This window comes from Ambystoma mexicanum, chromosome 13 (assembly GCF_040938575.1).
Source record: "Ambystoma mexicanum isolate Mex_15411 chromosome 13, UKY_AmexF1_1, whole genome shotgun sequence".
Taxonomy (NCBI): Eukaryota; Metazoa; Chordata; class Amphibia; order Caudata; family Ambystomatidae; genus Ambystoma; species Ambystoma mexicanum.
In genome coordinates, this window is record NC_090938.1 from 827,138,811 (window position 1) to 827,160,047 (window position 21,237).

Sequence of the window (21,237 nt, forward strand, 5' to 3'; positions counted from 1 at the left end):
CATCTGGCTTATGAGTTTGGGGGGATGAGTGTCTGGTGTTTGGCATATGAGCATCTGGAATAAGAATTTGTGGGGGATGAGTGTCTGGTGTTTGGCATATGAGCATCTGGCTTATGAGTTTTGGGGGTTGAGTGTCTGGTGTTTGGCATATGAGCATCAGGCTTATGAGTTTGGGGGGGATGAGTATCTGGTGTTTGGCATATGAGCATCTGGCTTATGAGTTTGTGGGGATGAGTGTCTGGTGTTTGGCATATTAGCATCTGGCTTATGAGTTTGGGGGGGATGAGTGTCTGGTGTTTGGCATATGAGCATCTGTCTTATGAGTTTGGGGGGGATGAGTGTCTGGTGTTTGGCATATGAGCATCTGGCTTATGAGTTTGGGGGGGAGGAGTGTCTGGTGTTTGGCATATGAGCATCTGGCTTATGAGTTTGGGGGGATGAGTGTCTGGTGTTTGGCATATGAGCATCTGGCTTATGAGTTTGGGGGGATGAGTGTCTGGTGTTTGGCATATGAGCATCTGGCATATGAGTTTGTGGGGGATGAGTGTCTGGTGTTTGGCATATGAGCATCTGGCTTATGAATTTGGGGGGGATGAGTGTCTGGTGTTTGGCATATGAGCATCTGGCTTATGAGTTTGGGGGTATGAGTGTCTGGTGTTTGGCATATGAGCATCTGGCTTATGAGTTTGTGGGGGATGAGTGTCTGGTGTTTGTAATATGAGCATCTGGCTTATGAGTTTGGGGGGATGAGTGTCTGGTGTTTGGCATATGAGCATCTGGCTTATGAGTTTGGGGGGGATGGGTGGTGTTTGGCATATGAGCATCTGGCATATGAGTTTGGGGGGGATGAGTGTTTGGTGTTTGTCATATGAGCATCTGGCATAAGCGTTTGTGGGGGATGAGTGTATGGTGTTTGGCATATGAGCATCTAGCATATGAGTTTGGGGGGATGAGTGTCTGGTGTTTGTCATATGAGCATCTGGCATAAGAGTTTATGGTGGATGAGTGTATGGTGTTTGGCATATGAACATCTGGCATAAGAGTTTGTGGGGGATGAGTGTCTGGTGTTTGGCATATGAGCATCTGGCTTATGAGTTTGGGGGGGATGAGTGTCTGGTGTTTGGCATATAAGCATCTGGCATAAGAGTTTGTGGGGGATGAGTGTCTGGTGTTTGGCATATGAGCATCTGGGTTATGAGTTTGGGGGGATGAGTGTCTGGTGTTTGTCATATGAGCATCTGGCTTATGAGTTAGGGAGGGATGAGTGTCTGGTGTTTGGCATATGAGCATATGGCTTATGAGTTTGGGAGGGATGAGTGTCTGGTGTTTGGCATATGAGCATCTGGCTTATGATTTTGGGGGGATGAGTGTCTGGTGTTTGGCATATGAGCATCTGGTTTATGAGTTTGGGGGGATGAGTGTCTGGTGTTTGGCATATGAGTATCTGGCTTATGAGTTTGTGGGGGATGAGTGTCTGGTGTTTGTCATATGAGCATCTGGCTTATGAGTTGGGGGGATGAGTGTCTGGTGTTTGGCATATGAGCATCTGGCTTATGAGTTTGGGGGGGATGAGTGTCTGGTGTTTGGCATATGAGCATCTGGCATAAGAGTTTGGGGTGGATGAGTGTTTGGTGTTTGGCATATGAGCATCTGGCTTATGGGTTTGTGGGGGATGAGTGTCTGGTGTTTGGCATATGAGCATCTGGCTTATGAGTTTGGGGGGGATGAGTGTCTGGTGTTTGGCATATGAGCATCTGGCATAAGAGTTTGTGGGGGATGAGTGTATGGTGTTTGGCATATGAGCATCTGGCATATGGGTTTGGGGGATGAGTGTCTGGTGTTTGGCATATGAGCATCTGGCATAAGAGTTTGTGGGGGATGAGTGTCTGGTGTTTGGCATATGAGCATCTGGCTTATGAATTTGTGGGGGATGAGTGTCTGGTGTTTGGCATATGAGCATCTGGCTTATGAGTTTGTGGGGGATGAGTGTCTGGTGTTTGGCATATGAGCATCTGGCATAAGAGTTTGTCGGGGATGAGTGTCTGGTGTTTGGCATATGAGCATCTGGCATAAGAGTTTGTGTGGGATGATTGTCTGGTGTTTGGCATATGAGCATCTGGCTTATGAGTTTGTGGGGGATGAGTGTCTGGTGTTTGGCATATGAGCATCTGGCAAATGAGTTTGTGGGGGATGAGTGTCTGGTGTTTGGCATATGAGCATCTGGCTTATGAGTTTGTGGGGGATAAGTGTCTGGTGTTTTGCATAGGAGCATCTGGCATAAGAGTTTGTGGGGGATGAGTGTCTGGTGTTTGGCATATGAGCATCTGGCTTATGAGTTTGTGGGGGATGAGTGTCTGGTGTTTGGCATATGAGCATCTGGCTTATGAGTTTGTGGGGGATGAGTGTCTGGTGTTTGGCATATGAGCATCTGGCATAAGAGTTTGTCGGGGATGAGTGTCTGGTGTTTGGCATATGAGCATCTGGAATACGAGTTTGTGTGGGATGATTGTCTGGTGTTTGGCATATGAGCATCTGGCATATGGGTTTGTGGGGGATGAGTGTCTGGTGTTTGGCATATGAGCATCTGGCTTATGAGTTTGGGGGGGATGAGTGTCTGGTGTTTGGCATATGAGCATCTGGCATAAGAGTTTGTGGGGGATGAGTGTATGGTGTTTGGCATATGAGCATCTGGCATATGGGTTTGGGGGGATGAGTGTCTGGTGTTTGGCATAGGAGCATCTGGCATAAGAGTTTGTGGGGGATGAGTGTCTGGTGTTTGGCATATGAGCATCTGGCTTATGAGTTTGTGGGGGATGAGTGTCTGGTGTTTGGCATATGAGCATCTGGCTTATGAGTTTGTGGGGGATGAGTGTCTGGTGTTTGGCATATGAGCATCTGGCATAAGAGTTTGTCGGGGATGAGTGTCTGGTGTTTGGCATATGAGCATCTGGAATAAGAGTTTGTGTGGGATGATTGTCTGGTGTTTGGCATATGAGCATCTGGCTTATGAGTTTGTGGGGGATGAGTGTCTGGTGTTTGGCATATGAGCATCTGGCAAATGAGTTTGTGGGGGATGAGTGTCTGGTGTTTGGCATATGAGCATCTGGCTTATGAGTTTGTGGGGGATAAGTGTCTGGTGTTTGTCATATGAGCATCTGGATTATGAGTTTGGGGGGATGAGTGTCTGGTGTTTGGCATATGAGCATCTGGCTTATGAGTTTGGGGGGATGAGTGTCTGGTGTTTGGCATATGAGCATCTGGCTTATGGGTTTGTGGGGGGTGAGTGTCTGGTGTTTGGCATATGAGCATCTGGCTTATGAGTTTGGGGGGGATGAGTGTCTGGTGTTTGTCATATGAGCATCTGGCATAAGAGTTTGTGGGAGATGAGTGTCTCGTGTTTGGCATATGAGCATCTGGCTTATGAGTTTGGGGGGATGAGTGTCTGGTGTTTGGCATATGAGCATCTGGAATAAGAATTTGTGGGGGATGAGTGTCTGGTGTTTGGCATATGAGCATCTGGCTTATGAGTTTTGGGGGTTGAGTGTCTGGTGTTTGGCATATGAGCATCAGGCTTATGAGTTTGGGGGGGATGAGTATCTGGTGTTTGGCATATGAGCATCTGGCTTATGAGTTTGTGGGGATGAGTGTCTGGTGTTTGGCATATTAGCATCTGGCTTATGAGTTTGGGGGGGATGAGTGTCTGGTGTTTGGCATATGAGCATCTGTCTTATGAGTTTGGGGGGGATGAGTGTCTGGTGTTTGGCATATGAGCATCTGGCTTATGAGTTTGGGGGGGAGGAGTGTCTGGTGTTTGGCATATGAGCATCTGGCTTATGAGTTTGGGGGGATGAGTGTCTGGTGTTTGGCATATGAGCATCTGGCTTATGAGTTTGGGGGGATGAGTGTCTGGTGTTTGGCATATGAGCATCTGGCATATGAGTTTGTGGGGGATGAGTGTCTGGTGTTTGGCATATGAGCATCTGGCTTATGAATTTGGGGGGGATGAGTGTCTGGTGTTTGGCATATGAGCATCTGGCTTATGAGTTTGGGGGTATGAGTGTCTGGTGTTTGGCATATGAGCATCTGGCTTATGAGTTTGTGGGGGATGAGTGTCTGGTGTTTGTAATATGAGCATCTGGCTTATGAGTTTGGGGGGATGAGTGTCTGGTGTTTGGCATATGAGCATCTGGCTTATGAGTTTGGGGGGGATGGGTGGTGTTTGGCATATGAGCATCTGGCATATGAGTTTGGGGGGGATGAGTGTTTGGTGTTTGTCATATGAGCATCTGGCATAAGCGTTTGTGGGGGATGAGTGTATGGTGTTTGGCATATGAGCATCTAGCATATGAGTTTGGGGGGATGAGTGTCTGGTGTTTGTCATATGAGCATCTGGCATAAGAGTTTATGGTGGATGAGTGTATGGTGTTTGGCATATGAACATCTGGCATAAGAGTTTGTGGGGGATGAGTGTCTGGTGTTTGGCATATGAGCATCTGGCTTATGAGTTTGGGGGGGATGAGTGTCTGGTGTTTGGCATATAAGCATCTGGCATAAGAGTTTGTGGGGGATGAGTGTCTGGTGTTTGGCATATGAGCATCTGGGTTATGAGTTTGGGGGGATGAGTGTCTGGTGTTTGTCATATGAGCATCTGGCTTATGAGTTAGGGAGGGATGAGTGTCTGGTGTTTGGCATATGAGCATATGGCTTATGAGTTTGGGAGGGATGAGTGTCTGGTGTTTGGCATATGAGCATCTGGCTTATGATTTTGGGGGGATGAGTGTCTGGTGTTTGGCATATGAGCATCTGGTTTATGAGTTTGGGGGGATGAGTGTCTGGTGTTTGGCATATGAGTATCTGGCTTATGAGTTTGTGGGGGATGAGTGTCTGGTGTTTGTCATATGAGCATCTGGCTTATGAGTTGGGGGGATGAGTGTCTGGTGTTTGGCATATGAGCATCTGGCTTATGAGTTTGGGGGGGATGAGTGTCTGGTGTTTGGCATATGAGCATCTGGCATAAGAGTTTGGGGTGGATGAGTGTTTGGTGTTTGGCATATGAGCATCTGGCTTATGGGTTTGTGGGGGATGAGTGTCTGGTGTTTGGCATATGAGCATCTGGCTTATGAGTTTGGGGGGGATGAGTGTCTGGTGTTTGGCATATGAGCATCTGGCATAAGAGTTTGTGGGGGATGAGTGTATGGTGTTTGGCATATGAGCATCTGGCATATGGGTTTGGGGGATGAGTGTCTGGTGTTTGGCATATGAGCATCTGGCATAAGAGTTTGTGGGGGATGAGTGTCTGGTGTTTGGCATATGAGCATCTGGCTTATGAATTTGTGGGGGATGAGTGTCTGGTGTTTGGCATATGAGCATCTGGCTTATGGGTTTGAGGGGGATGAGTGTCTGGTGTTTGGCATATGAGCATCTGGCATAAGAGTTTGTCGGGGATGAGTGTCTGGTGTTTGGCATATGAGCATCTGGCATAAGAGTTTGTGTGGGATGATTGTCTGGTGTTTGGCATATGAGCATCTGGCTTATGGGTTTGTGGGGGATGAGTGTCTGGTGTTTGGCATATGAGCATCTGGCAAATGAGTTTGTGGGGGATGAGTGTCTGGTGTTTGGCTTATGAGCATCTGGCTTATGAGTTTGTGGGGGATAAGTGTCTGGTGTTTGTCATATGAGCATCTGGATTATGAGTTTGGGGGGGATGAGTGTCTGGTGTTTGTCATATGAGCATCTGGCATAAGAGTTTGTGGGGGATGAGTGTCTGGTGTTTGGCATATGAGCATCTGGCTTATGAGTTTGGGGGGGATGAGTGTCTGGTGTTTGGCATATGAGCATCTGGCATAAGAGTTTGTGGGGGATGAGTGTCTGGTGTTTGGCATATGAGCATCTGGCTTATGAGTTTGGGGGGGGTGAGTGTCTGGTGTTTGGCATATGAGCATCAGGCTTATGAGTTTGGGGGGATGAGTGTCTGGTGTTTGGCATATGAGCATCTGGCTTATGAGTTTGTGGGGATGAGTGTCTGGTGTTTGGCATATTAGCATCTGGCTTATGAGTTTGGGGGGATGAGTGTCTGGTGTTTGGCATATTAGCATCTGGCTTATGAGTTTGGGGGGATGAGTGTCTGGTGTTTGGCATATGAGCATCTGGCTTATGAGTTTGGGGGGGGAGGAGTGTCTGGTGTTTGGCATATGAGCATCTGGCTTATGAGTTTGGGGGGATGAGTGTCTGGTGTTTGGCATATGAGCATCTGGCTTATGAGTTTGGGGGGGATGAGTGCCTGGTGTTTGGCATATGAGCATCTGGCATAAGAGTTTGTGGGGGATGAGTGTATGGTGTTTGGCATATGAGCATCTGGCATATGAGTTTGGGGGGATGAGTGTCTGGTGTTTGGCATATGAGCATCTGGCATAAGAGTTTGTGGGGGGTGAGTGTCTGGTGTTTGGCATATGAGCATCTGGCTTATGAGTTTTTGGGGGATGAGTGTCTGGTGTTTGGCATATGAGCATCTGGCTTATGAGTTTGTGGGGGATGAGTGTCTGGTGTTTGGCATATGAGCATCTGGCATAAGAGTTTGTCGGGGATGAGTGTCTGGTGTTTGGCATATGAGCATCTGGCATAAGAGTTTGTGGGGGATGAGTGTCTGGTGTTTGGCATATGAGCATCAGGCTTATGAGTTTGGGGGGGATGAGTGTCTGGTGTTTGGCATATGAGCATCTGGCTTATGAGTTTGTGGGGATGAGTGTCTGGTGTTTGGCATATGAGCATCTGGCTTATGAGTTTGTGGGGGATAAGTGTCTGGTGTTTGTCATATGAGCATCTGGATTATGAGTTTGGGGGGGATGAGTTTCTGGTGTTTGGCGTATGAGCATCTGGCTTATGAGTTTGGGGGGATGAGTGTCTGGTGTTTGGCATATGAGCATCTGGCTTATGAGTTTGTGGGGGATGAGTGTTTGGTGTTTGGCATATGAGCATCTGGCTTATGAGTTTGTGGGGGATGAGTGTCTGGTGTTTGGCATATGAGCATCTGGCATAAGAGTTTGTTGGGGATGAGTCTCTGGTGTTTGGCATATGAGCATCTGGCATAAGAGTTTGTGGGGGATGATTGTCTGGTGTTTGGCATATGAGCATCTGGCTTATGAGTTTGTGGGGGATGAGTGTCTGGTGTTTGGCATATGAGCATCTGGCAAATGAGTTTGTGGGGGATGAGTGTCTGGTGTTTGGCATATGAGCATCTGGCTTATGAGTTTGTGGGGGATAAGTGTCTGGTGATTGTCATATGAGCATCTGGATTATGAGTTTGGGGGGATGAGTGTCTGGTGTTTGGCGTATGAGCATCTGTCTTATGAGTTTGGGGGGGATGAGTGTCTAGTGTTTGGCATATGAGCATCTGGCTTATGAGTTTGTTGGGGATGAGTGTTTGGTGTTTGGCATATGAGCATCTGGCTTATGAGTTTGGGGGGATGAGTGTCTGGTGTTTGTCATATGAGCATCTGGCATAAGAGTTTGTGGGGGATGAGTGTCTGGTGTTTGGCATATGAGCATCTGGCTTATGAGTTTGGGGGGGATGAGTGTCTGGTGTTTGGCATATGAGCATCTGGCATAAGAGTTTGTGGGGGATGAGTGTCTGGTGTTTGGCATATGAGCATCTGGCTTATGAGTTTGGGGGGGGGTGAGTGTCTGGTGTTTGGCATATGAGCATCAGGCTTATGAGTTTGGGGGGATGAGTGTCTGGTGTTTGGCATATGAGCATCTGGCTTATGAGTTTGTGGGGATGAGTGTCTGGTGTTTGGCATATTAGCATCTGGCTTATGAGTTTGGGGGGATGAGTGTCTGGTGTTTGGCATATTAGCATCTGGCTTATGAGTTTGGGGGGATGAGTGTCTGGTGTTTGGCATATGAGCATCTGGCTTATGAGTTTGGGGGGGGAGGAGTGTCTGGTGTTTGGCATATGAGCATCTGGCTTATGAGTTTGGGGGGATGAGTGTCTGGTGTTTGGCATATGAGCATCTGGCTTATGAGTTTGGGGGGGATGAGTGCCTGGTGTTTGGCATATGAGCATCTGGCATAAGAGTTTGTGGGGGATGAGTGTATGGTGTTTGGCATATGAGCATCTGGCATATGAGTTTGGGGGGATGAGTGTCTGGTGTTTGGCATATGAGCATCTGGCATAAGAGTTTGTGGGGGGTGAGTGTCTGGTGTTTGGCATATGAGCATCTGGCTTATGAGTTTTTGGGGGATGAGTGTCTGGTGTTTGGCATATGAGCATCTGGCTTATGAGTTTGTGGGGGATGAGTGTCTGGTGTTTGGCATATGAGCATCTGGCATAAGAGTTTGTCGGGGATGAGTGTCTGGTGTTTGGCATATGAGCATCTGGCATAAGAGTTTGTGGGGGATGAGTGTCTGGTGTTTGGCATATGAGCATCTGGCTTATGAGTTTGGGGGGGGTGAGTGTCTGGTGTTTGGCATATGAGCATCAGGCTTATGAGTTTGGGGGGATGAGTGTCTGGTGTTTGGCATATGAGCATCTGGCTTATGAGTTTGTGGGGGATGAGTGTCTGGTGTTTGGCATATGAGCATCTGGCTTATGAGTTTGTGGGGGATGAGTGTCTGGTGTTTGGCATATGAGCATCTGGCATAAGAGTTTGTCGGGGATGAGTGTCTGGTGTTTGGCATATGAGCATCTGGCATAAGAGTTTGTGTGGGATGATTGTCTGGTGTTTGGCATATGAGCATCTGGCTTATGAGTTTGTGGGGGATGAGTGTCTGGTGTTTGGCATATGAGCATCTGGCAAATGAGTTTGTGGGGGATGAGTGTCTGGTGTTTGGCTTATGAGCATCTGGCTTATGAGTTTGTGGGGGATAAGTGTCTGGTGTTTGTCATATGAGCATCTGGATTATGAGTTTGGGGGGGATGAGTGTCTGGTGTTTGGCGTATGAGCATCTGGCTTATGAGTTTGGGGGGATGAGTGTCTGGTGTTTGGCATATGAGCATCTGGCTTATGAGTTTGTGGGGGATGAGTGTCTGGTGTTTGGCATATGAGCATCTGGCTTATGAGTTTGGGGGGGATGAGTGTCTGGTGTTTGTCATATGAGCATCTGGCATAAGAGTTTGTGGAGGATGAGTGTCTGGTGTTTGGCATATGAGCATCTGGCTTATGAGTTTGGGGGGATGAGTGTCTGGTGTTTGGCATATGAGCATCTGGCATAAGAATTTGTGGGGGATGAGTGTCTGGTGTTTGGCATATGAGCATCTGGCTTATGAGTTTGGGGGGATGAGTGTCTGGTGTTTGGCATATGAGCATCAGGCTTATGAGTTTGGGGGGGATGAGTGTCTGGTGTTTGGCATATGAGCATCTGGCTTATGAGTTTGTGGGGATGAGTGTCTGGTGTTTGGCATATGAGCATCTGGCTTATGAGTTTGTGGGGGATAAGTGTCTGGTGTTTGTCATATGAGCATCTGGATTATGAGTTTGGGGGGGATGAGTGTCTGGTGTTTGGCGTATGAGCATCTGGCTTATGAGTTTGGGGGGATGAGTGTCTGGTGTTTGGCATATGAGCATCTGGCTTATGAGTTTGTGGGGGATGAGTGTTTGGTGTTTGGCATATGAGCATCTGGCTTATGAGTTTGTGGGGGATGAGTGTCTGGTGTTTGGCATATGAGCATCTGGCATAAGAGTTTGTTGGGGATGAGTCTCTGGTGTTTGGCATATGAGCATCTGGCATAAGAGTTTGTGGGGGATGATTGTCTGGTGTTTGGCATATGAGCATCTGGCTTATGAGTTTGTGGGGGATGAGTGTCTGGTGTTTGGCATATGAGCATCTGGCAAATGAGTTTGTGGGGGATGAGTGTCTGGTGTTTGGCATATGAGCATCTGGCTTATGAGTTTGTGGGGGATAAGTGTCTGGTGATTGTCATATGAGCATCTGGATTATGAGTTTGGGGGGATGAGTGTCTGGTGTTTGGCGTATGAGCATCTGTCTTATGAGTTTGGGGGGATGAGTGTCTAGTGTTTGGCATATGAGCATCTGGTTTATGAGTTTGTTGGGGATGAGTGTTTGATGTTTGGCATATGAGCATCTGGCTTATGAGTTTGGGGGGATGAGTGTCTGGTGTTTGTCATATGAGCATCTGGCATAAGAGTTTGTGGGGGATGAGTGTCTGGTGTTTGGCATATGAGCATCTGGCTTATGAGTTTGGGGGGGATGAGTGTCTGGTGTTTGGCATATGAGCATCTGGCATAAGAGTTTGTGGGGGATGAGTGTCTGGTGTTTGGCATATGAGCATCTGGCTTATGAGTTTGGGGGGGGGGTGAGTGTCTGGTGTTTGGCATATGAGCATCAGGCTTATGAGTTTGGGGGGATGAGTGTCTGGTGTTTGGCATATGAGCATCTGGCTTATGAGTTTGTGGGGATGAGTGTCTGGTGTTTGGCATATTAGCATCTGGCTTATGAGTTTGGGGGGATGAGTGTCTGGTGTTTGGCATATTAGCATCTGGCTTATGAGTTTGGGGGGATGAGTGTCTGGTGTTTGGCATATGAGCATCTGGCTTATGAGTTTGGGGGGGAGGAGTGTCTGGTGTTTGGCATATGAGCATCTGGCTTATGAGTTTGGGGGGATGAGTGTCTGGTGTTTGGCATATGAGCATCTGGCTTATGAGTTTGGGGGGGATGAGTGCCTGGTGTTTGGCATATGAGCATCTGGCATAAGAGTTTGTGGGGGATGAGTGTATGGTGTTTGGCATATGAGCATCTGGCATATGAGTTTGGGGGGATGAGTGTCTGGTGTTTGGCATATGAGCATCTGGCATAAGAGTTTGTGGGGGGTGAGTGTCTGGTGTTTGGCATATGAGCATCTGGCTTATGAGTTTTTGGGGGATGAGTGTCTGGTGTTTGGCATATGAGCATCTGGCTTATGAGTTTGTGGGGGATGAGTGTCTGGTGTTTGGCATATGAGCATCTGGCATAAGAGTTTGTCGGGGATGAGTGTCTGGTGTTTGGCATATGAGCATCTGGCATAAGAGTTTGTGGGGGATGAGTGTCTGGTGTTTGGCATATGAGCATCTGGCTTATGAGTTTGGGGGGGGTGAGTGTCTGGTGTTTGGCATATGAGCATCAGGCTTATGAGTTTGGGGGGATGAGTGTCTGGTGTTTGGCATATGAGCATCTGGCTTATGAGTTTGTGGGGATGAGTGTCTGGTGTTTGGCATATTAGCATCTGGCTTATGAGTTTGGGGGGATGAGTGTCTGGTGTTTGGCATATTAGCATCTGGCTTATGAGTTTGGGGGGATGAGTGTCTGGTGTTTGGCATATGAGCATCTGGCTTATGAGTTTGGGGGGGGAGGAGTGTCTGGTGTTTGGCATATGAGCATCTGGCTTATGAGTTTGGGGGGATGAGTGTCTGGTGTTTGGCATATGAGCATCTGGCTTATGAGTTTGGGGGGGATGAGTGCCTGGTGTTTGGCATATGAGCATCTGGCATAAGAGTTTGTGGGGGATGAGTGTATGGTGTTTGGCATATGAGCATCTGGCATATGAGTTTGGGGGGATGAGTGTCTGGTGTTTGGCATATGAGCATCTGGCATAAGAGTTTGTGGGGGATGAGTGTCTGGTGTTTGGCATATGAGCATCTGGCTTATGAGTTTGGGGGGGGTGAGTGTCTGGTGTTTGGCATATGAGCATCAGGCTTATGAGTTTGGGGGGATGAGTGTCTGGTGTTTGGCATATGAGCATCTGGCTTATGAGTTTGTGGGGATGAGTGTCTGGTGTTTGGCATATTAGCATCTGGCTTATGAGTTTGGGGGGATGAGTGTCTGGTGTTTGGCATATTAGCATCTGGCTTATGAGTTTGGGGGGATGAGTGTCTGGTGTTTGGCATATGAGCATCTGGCTTATGAGTTTGGGGGGGGAGGAGTGTCTGGTGTTTGGCATATGAGCATCTGGCTTATGAGTTTGGGGGGATGAGTGTCTGGTGTTTGGCATATGATCATCTGGCTTATGAGTTTGGGGGGGATGAGTGCCTGGTGTTTGGCATATGAGCATCTGGCATAAGAGTTTGTGGGGGATGAGTGTATGGTGTTTGGCATATGAGCATCTGGCATATGAGTTTGGGGGATGAGTGTCTGGTGTTTGGCATATGAGCATCTGGCATAAGAGTTTGTGGGGGGTGAGTGTCTGGTGTTTGGCATATGAGCATCTGGCTTATGAGTTTTTGGGGGATGAGTGTCTGGTGTTTGGCATATGAGCATCTGGCTTATGAGTTTGTGGGGGATGAGTGTCTGGTGTTTGGCATATGAGCATCTGGCATAAGAGTTTGTCGGGGATGAGTGTCTGGTGTTTGGCATATGAGCATCTGGCATAAGAGTTTGTGGGGGATGAGTGTCTGGTGTTTGGCATATGAGCATCTGGCTTATGAGTTTTTGGGGGATGAGTGTCTGGTGTTTGGCATATGAGCATCTGGCTTATGAGTTTGTGGAGGATGAGTGTCTGGTGTTTGGCATATGAGCATCTGGCATAAGAGTTTGCCGGGGATGAGTGTCTGGTGTTTGGCATATGAGCATCTGGCATAAGAGTTTGTCGGGGATGAGTGTCTGGTGTTTGGCATATGAGCATCTGGCAAATGAGTTTGTGGGGGATGAGTGTCTGGTGTTTGGCATATGAGCATCTGGCTTATGAGTTTGTGGGGGATAAGTGTCTGGTGTTTGTCATATGAGCATCTGGATTATGAGTTTGGGGGGGATGAGTGTCTGGTGTTTGGCGTATGAGCATCTGGCTTATGAGTTTGGGGGGATGAGTGTCTGGTGTTTGGCATATGAGCATCTGGCTTATGAGTTTGTGGGGGATGAGTGTTTGGTGTTTGGCATATGAGCATCTGGCTTATGAGTTTGGGGGGGGTGAGTGTCTGGTGTTTGTCATATGAGCATCTGGCATAAGAGTTTGTGGGGGATGAGTGTCTGGTGTTTGGCATATGAGCATCTGGCTTATGAGTTTGGGGGGGATGAGTGTCTGGTGTTTGGCATATGAGCATCTGGCATAAGAGTTTGTGGGGGATGAGTGTCTGGTGTTTGGCATGTGAGCATCTGGCTTATGAGTTTGGGGGGGATGAGTGTCTGGTGTTTGGCATATGAGTATCAGGTTTATGAGTTTGGGGGGATGAGTGTCTGGTGTTTGGCATATGAGCATCTGGCTTATGAGTTTGGGGGGGAGGAGTGTCTGGTGTTTGGCATATGAGCATCTGGCTTATGAGTTTGGGGGGATGAGTATCTGGTGTTTGGCATATGAGCATCTGGCTTATGAGTTTGGGGGGGATGAGTGCCTGGTGTTTGGCATATGAGCATCTGGCATAAGAGTTTGTGGGGGATGAGTGTATGGTGTTTGGCATATGAGCATCTGGCATATGAGTTTGGGGGGATGAGTGTCTGGTGTTTGGCATATGAGCATCTGGCATAAGAGTTTGTGGGGTGTGAGTGTCTGGTGTTTGGCATATGAGCATCTGGCTTATGAGTTTTTGGGGGATGAGTGTCTGGTGTTTGGCATATGAGCATCTGGCTTATGAGTTTGTGGGGGATGAGTGTCTGGTGTTTGGCATATGAGCATCTGGCATAAGAGTTTGTCGGGGATGAGTGTCTGGTGTTTGGCATATGAGCATCTGGCATAAGAGTTTGTGGGGGATGAGTGTCTGGTGTTTGGCATATGAGCATCTGGCTTATGAGTTTTTGGGGGATGAGTGTCTGGTGTTTGGCATATGAGCATCTGGCTTATGAGTTTGTGGAGGATGAGTGTCTGGTGTTTGGCATATGAGCATCTGGCATAAGAGTTTGCCGGGGATGAGTGTCTGGTGTTTGGCATATGAGCATCTGGCATAAGAGTTTGTCGGGGATGAGTGTCTGGTGTTTGGCATATGAGCATCTGGCAAATGAGTTTGTGGGGGATGAGTGTCTGGTGTTTGGCATATGAGCATCTGGCTTATGAGTTTGTGGGGGATAAGTGTCTGGTGTTTGTCATATGAGCATCTGGATTATGAGTTTGGGGGGGATGAGTGTCTGGTGTTTGGCGTATGAGCATCTGGCTTATGAGTTTGGGGGGATGAGTGTCTGGTGTTTGGCATATGAGCATCTGGCTTATGAGTTTGTGGGGGATGAGTGTTTGGTGTTTGGCATATGAGCATCTGGCTTATGAGTTTGGGGGGGATGAGTGTCTGGTGTTTGTCATATGAGCATCTGGCATAAGAGTTTGTGGGGGATGAGTGTCTGGTGTTTGGCATATGAGCATCTGGCTTATGAGTTTGGGGGGGATGAGTGTCTGGTGTTTGGCATATGAGCATCTGGCATAAGAGTTTGTGGGGGATGAGTGTCTGGTGTTTGGCATATGAGCATCTGGCTTATGAGTTTGGGGGGGATGAGTGTCTGGTGTCTGGCATATGAGTATCAGGTTTATGAGTTTGGGGGGATGAGTGTCTGGTGTTTGGCATATGAGCATCTGGCTTATGAGTTTGTGGGGATGAGTGTCTGGTGTTTGGCATATTAGCATCTGGCTTATGAGTTTGGGGGGGATGAGTGTCTGGTGTTTGGCATATGAGCATCTGGCTTATGAGTTTGGGGGGATGAGTGTCTGGTGTTTGGCATATGAGCATCTGGCTTATGAGTTTGGGGGGGAGGAGTGTCTGGTGTTTGGCATATGAGCATCTGGCTTATGAGTTTGTGGGGGATGAGTGTCTGGTGTTTGGCATATGAGCATCTGGTTTATGAGTTTGGGGGGATGAGTGTATGGTGTTTGGCATATGAGCATCTGGCTTATGAGTTTGTGGGGGATGAGTGTATGGTGTTTGGCATGTGAGCATCTGGCATATGAGTTTGTGGGGGATGAGTGTCTGGTGTTTGGCATATGAGCATCTGGATTATGAGTTTGGGGGGATGAGTGTCTGGTGTTTGGCATATGAGCATCTGGCTTATGAATTTGGGGGGGATGAGTGTCTGGTGTTTGGCATATGAGCATCTGGCTTATGAGTTTGGGGGGGATGAGTGTCTGGTGTTTGGCATATGAGCATCTGGTTTATGAGTTTGTGAGGGATGAGTGTCTGGCGTTTGGCATATGAGCATCTGGCTTATGGGTTTGTGGGGGAAGAGTGTCTGGTGGTTGGCATATGAGCATCTGACAAATGAGTTTGTGGGGGATGAGTGTCTGGTGTTTGTCATATGAGCATCTGGCTTATGAGTTTGGGAGGGATGAGTGTCTGGTGTTTGGCATATGAGCATATGGCTTATGAGTTTGGGAGGGATGAGTGTCTGGTGTTTGGCATATGAGCATCTGGCTTATGATTTTGGGGGGATGAGTGTCTGGTGTTTGGCATATGAGCATCTGGTTTATGAGTTTGGGGGGATGAGTGTCTGGTGTTTGGCATATGAGCATCTGGCTTATGAGTTTGTGGGGGATGAGTGTCTGGTGTTTGTCATATGAGCATCTGGCTTATGAGTTGGGGGGATGAGTGTCTGGTGTTTGGCATATGAGCATCTGGCTTATGAGTTTGGGGGGGATGAGTGTCTGGTGTTTGGCATATGAGCATCTGGCATAAGAGTTTGGGGTGGATGAGTGTTTGGTGTTTGGCATATGAGCATCTGGCTTATGGGTTTGTGGGGGATGAGTGTCTGTTGTTTGTCATATGAGCATCTGGCTTATGAGTTTGGGGGGGATGAGTGTCTGGTGTTTGGCATATGAGCATCTGGCATAAGAGTTTGTGGGGGATGAGTGTATGGTGTTTGGCATATGAGCATCTGGCATATGGGTTTGGGGGATGAGTGTCTGGTGTTTGGCATATGAGCATCTGGCATAAGAGTTTGTGGGGGATGAGTGTCTGGTGTTTGGCATATGAGCATCTGGCTTATGAATTTGTGGGGGATGAGTGTCTGGTGTTTGGCATATGAGCATCTGGCTTATGAGTTTGTGGGGGATGAGTGTCTGGTGTTTGGCATATGAGCATCTGGCATAAGAGTTTGTCGGGGATGAGTGTCTGGTGTTTGGCATATGAGCATCTGGCATAAGAGTTTGTGTGGGATGATTGTCTGGTGTTTGGCATATGAGCATCTGGCTTATGAGTTTGTGGGGGATGAGTGTCTGGTGTTTGGCATATGAGCATCTGGCAAATGAGTTTGTGGGGGATGAGTGTCTGGTGTTTGGCTTATGAGCATCTGGCTTATGAGTTTGTGGGGGATAAGTGTCTGGTGTTTGTCATATGAGCATCTGGATTATGAGTTTGGGGGGGATGAGTGTCTGGTGTTTGGCGTATGAGCATCTGGCTTATGAGTTTGGGGGGATGAGTGTCTGGTGTTTGGCATATGAGCATCTGGCTTATGAGTTTGTGGGGGATGAGTGTCTGGTGTTTGGCATATGAGCATCTGGCTTATGAGTTTGGGGGGGATGAGTGTCTGGTGTTTGTCATATGAGCATCTGGCATAAGAGTTTGTGGGGGATGAGTGTCTGGTGTTTGGCATATGAGCATCTGGCTTATGAGTTTGGGGGGATGAGTGTCTGGTGTTTGGCATATGAGCATCTGGCATAAGAATTTGTGGGGGATGAGTGTCTGGTGTTTGGCATATGAGCATCTGGCTTATGAGTTTGGGGGGATGAGTGTCTGGTGTTTGGCATATGAGCATCAGGCTTATGAGTTTGGGGGGGATGAGTGTCTGGTGTTTGGCATATGAGCATCTGGCTTATGAGTTTGTGGGGATGTGTGTCTGGTGTTTGGCATATGAGCATCTGGCTTATGAGTTTGTGGGGGATAAGTGTCTGGTGTTTGTCATATGAGCATCTGGATTATGAGTTTGGGGGGGATGAGTGTCTGGTGTTTGGCGTATGAGCATCTGGCTTATGAGTTTGGGGGGATGAGTGTCTGGTGTTTGGCATATGAGCATCTGGCTTATGAGTTTGTGGGGGATGAGTGTTTGGTGTTTGGCATATGAGCATCTGGCTTATGAGTTTGGGGGGGATGAGTGTCTGGTGTTTGTCATATGAGCATCTGGCATAAGAGTTTGTGGGGGATGAGTGTCTGGTGTTTGGCATATGAGCATCTGGCTTATGAGTTTGGGGGGATGAGTGTCTGGTGTTTGGCATATGAGCATCTGGCATAAGAGTTTGTGGGGGATGAGTGTCTGGTGTTTGGCATATGAGCATCTGGCTTATGAGTTTGTGGGGGATGAGTGTCTGGTGTTTGGCATATGAGCATCTGGTTTATGAGTTTGGGGGGATGAGTGTATGGTGTTTGGCATATGAGCATCTGGCTTATGAGTTTGTGGGGGATGAGTGTATGGTGTTTGGCATGTGAGCATCTGGCATATGAGTTTGTGGGGGATGAGTGTCTGGTGTTTGGCATATGAGCATCTGGATTATGAGTTTGGGGGGATGAGTGTCTGGTGTTTGGCATATGAGCATCTGGCTTATGAGTTTGTGGGGGATGAGTGTCTGGTGGTTGGCATATGAGCATCTGGCTTATGAGTTTGTGGGGGATGAGTGTATGGTGTTTGGCATGTGAGCATCTGGCATATGAGTTTGTGGGGGATGAGTGTCTGGTGTTTGGCATATGAGCATCTGGATTATGAGTTTGGGGGGATGAGTGTCTGGTGTTTGGCATATGAGCATCTGGCTTATGAGTTTGTGGGGGATGAGTGTCTGGTGGTTGGCATATCAGCATCTGGCAAATGAGTTTGTGGGGGATGAGTGTCTGGTGTTTGTCATATGAGCATCTGGCTTATGAGTTTGGGAGGGATGAGTGTCTGGTGTTTGGCATATGAGCATATGGCTTATGAGTTTGGGAGGGATGAGTGTCTGGTGTTTGGCATATGAGCATCTGGCTTATGATTTTGGGGGGATGAGTGTCTGGTGTTTGGCATATGAGCATCTAGTTTATGAGTTTGGGGGGATGAGTGTCTGGTGTTTGGCATATGAGCATCTGGCTTATGAGTTTGTGGGGGATGAGTGTCTGGTGTTTGTCATATGAGCATCTGGCTTATGAGTTGGGGGGATGAGTGTCTGGTGTTTGGCATATGAGCATCTGGCTTATGAGTTTGGGGGGGATGAGTGTCTGGTGTTTGGCATATGAGCATCTGGCATAAGAGTTTGGGGTGGATGAGTGTTTGGTGTTTGGCATATGAGCATCTGGCTTATGGGTTTGTGGGGGATGAGTGTCTGGTGTTTGGCATATGAGCATCTGGCTTATGAGTTTGGGGGGGATGAGTGTCTGGTGTTTGGCATATGAGCATCTGGCATAAGAGTTTGTGGGGGATGAGTGTATGGTGTTTGGCATATGAGCATCTGGCATATGGGTTTGGGGGGATGAGTGTCTGGTGTTTGGCATATGAGCATCTGGCATAAGAGTTTGTGGGGGATGAGTGTCTGGTGTTTGGCGTATGAGCATCTGGCTTATGAGTTTGGGGGGATGAGTGTCTGGTGTTTGGCATATGAGCATCTGGCTTATGAGTTTGTGGGGGATGAGTGTTTGGTGTTTGGCATATGAGCATCTGGCTTATGAGTTTGGGGGGGATGAGTGTCTGGTGTTTGTCATATGAGCATCTGGCATAAGAGTTTGTGGGGGATGAGTGTCTGGTGTTTGGCATATGAGCATCTGGCTTATGAGTTTGGGGGGGATGAGTGTCTGGTGTTTGGCATATGAGCATCTGGCATAAGAGTTTGTGGGGGATGAGTGTCTGGTGTTTGGCACATGAGCATCTGGCTTATGAGTTTGGGGGGGATGAGTGTCTGGTGTTTGGCATATGAGTATCAGGTTTATGAGTTTGGGGGGATAAGTGTCTGGTGTTTGGCATATGAGCATCTGGCTTATGAGTTTGTGGGGATGAGTGTCTGGTGTTTGGCATATTAGCATCTGGCTTATGAGTTTGGGGGGGATGAGTGTCTGGTGTTTGGCATATGAGCATCTGGCTTATGAGTTTGGGGGGGATGAGTGTCTGGTGTTTGGCATATGAGCATCTGGCTTATGAGTTTGGGTGGAGGAGTGTCTGGTGTTTGGCATATGAGCATCTGGCTTATGAGTTTGTGGGGGATGAGTGTCTGGTGTTTGGCATATGAGCATCTGGTTTATGAGTTTGGGGGGATGAGTGTATGGTGTTTGGCATGTGAACATCTGGCTTATGAGTTTGTGGGGGATGAGTGTATGGTGTTTGGCATGTGAGCATCTGGCATATGAGTTTGTGGGGGATGAGTGTCTGGTGTTTGGCATATGAGCATCTGGATTATGAGTTTGGGGGGATGAGTGTCTGGTGTTTGGCATATGAGCATCTGGCTTATGAGTTTGGGGGGGATGAGTGTCTGGTGTTTGGCATATGAGCATCTGGCTTATGAGTTTGGGGGGGATGAGTGTCTGGTGTTTGGCATATGAGCATCTGGCTTATGAGTTTGTGAGGGATGAGTATCTGGCTTTTGGCATATGAGCATCTGGCTTATGAGTTTGTGGGGGATGAGTGTCTGGTGGTTGGCATATGAGCATCTGGCAAATGAGTTTGTGGGGGATGAGTGTCTGGTGTTTGTCATATGAGCATCTGGCTTATGAGTTTGGGAGGGATGAGTGTCTGGTGTTTGGCATATGAGCATATGGCTTATGAGTTTGGGAGGGATGAGTGTCTGGTGTTTGGCATATGAGCATCTGGCTTATGATTTTGGGGGGATGAGTGTCTGGTGTTTGGCATATGAGCATCTGGTTTATGAGTTTGGGGGGATGAGTGTCTGGTGTTTGGCATATGAGCATCTGGCTTATGAGTTTGTGGGGGATGAGTGTCTGGTGTTTGTCATATGAGCATCTGGCTTATGAGTTGGGGGGATGAGTGTCTGGTGTTTGGCATATGAGCATCTGGCTTATGAGTTTGGGGGGGATGAGTGTCTGGTGTTTGGCATATGAGCATCTGGCATAAGAGTTTGGGGTGGATGAGTGTTTGGTGTTTGGCATATGAGCATCTGGCTTATGGGTTTGTGGGGGATGAGTGTCTGGTGTTTGGCATATGAGCATCTGGCTTATGAGTTTGGGGGGGATGAGTGTCTGGTGTTTGGCATATGAGCATCTGGCATAAGAGTTTGTGGGGGATGAGTGTATGGTGTTTGGCATATGAGCATCTGGCATATGGGTTTGGGGGGATGAGTGTCTGGTGTTTGGCATATGAGCATCTGGCATAAGAGTTTGTGGGGGATGAGTGTCTGGTGTTTGGCATATGAGCATCTGGCTTATGAGTTTGTGGGGGATGAGTGTCTGGTGTTTGGCATATGAGCATCTGGCTTATGAGTTTGTGGGGGATGAGTGTCTGGTGTTTGGCATATGAGCATCTGGCATAAGAGTTTGTCGGGGATGAGTGTCTGGTGTTTGGCATATGAGCATCTGGCATAAGAGTTTGTGTGGGATGATTGTCTGGTGTTTGGCATATGAGCATCTGGCTTATGAGTTTGTGGGGGATGAGTGTCTGGTGTTTGGCATATGAGCATCTGGCAAATGAGTTTGTGGGGGATGAGTGTCTGGTGTTTGGCGTATGAGCATCTGGCTTATGAGTTTGTGGGGGATAAGTGTCTGGTGTTTGTCATATGAGCATCTGGATTATGAGTTTGGGGGGGATGAGTGTCTGGTGTTTGGCGTATGAGCATCTGGCTTATGAGTTTGGGGGATGAGTGTCTGGTGTTTGGCATATGAGCATCTGGCTTATGAGTTTGTGGGGGATGAGTGTCTGGTGTTTGGCATATGAGCATCTGGCTTATGAGTTTGGGGGGGATGAGTGTCTGGTGTTTGTCATATGAGCATCTGGCATAAGAGTTTGTGGGGGATGAGTGTCTGGTGTTTGGCATATGAGCATCTGGCTTATGAGTTTGGGGGGATGAGTGTCTGGTGTTTGGCATATGAGCATCTGGCATAAGAATTTGTGGGGGATGAGTGTCTGGTGTTTGGCATATGAGCATCTGGCTTATGAGTTTGGGGGGATGAGTGTCTGGTGTTTGGCATATGAGCATCAGGCTTATGAGTTTGGGGGGATGAGTGTCTGGTGTTTGGCATATGAGCATCTGGCTTATGAGTTTGTGGGGATGAGTGTCTGGTGTTTGGCATATTAGCATCTGGCTTATGAGTTTGGGGGGGATGAGTGTCTGGTGTTTGGCAAATGATCATCTGTCTTATGAGTTTGGGGAGGAGGAGTGTCTGGTGTTTGGCATATGAGCATCTGGCTTATGAGTTTGGGGGGATGAGTGTCTGGTGTTTG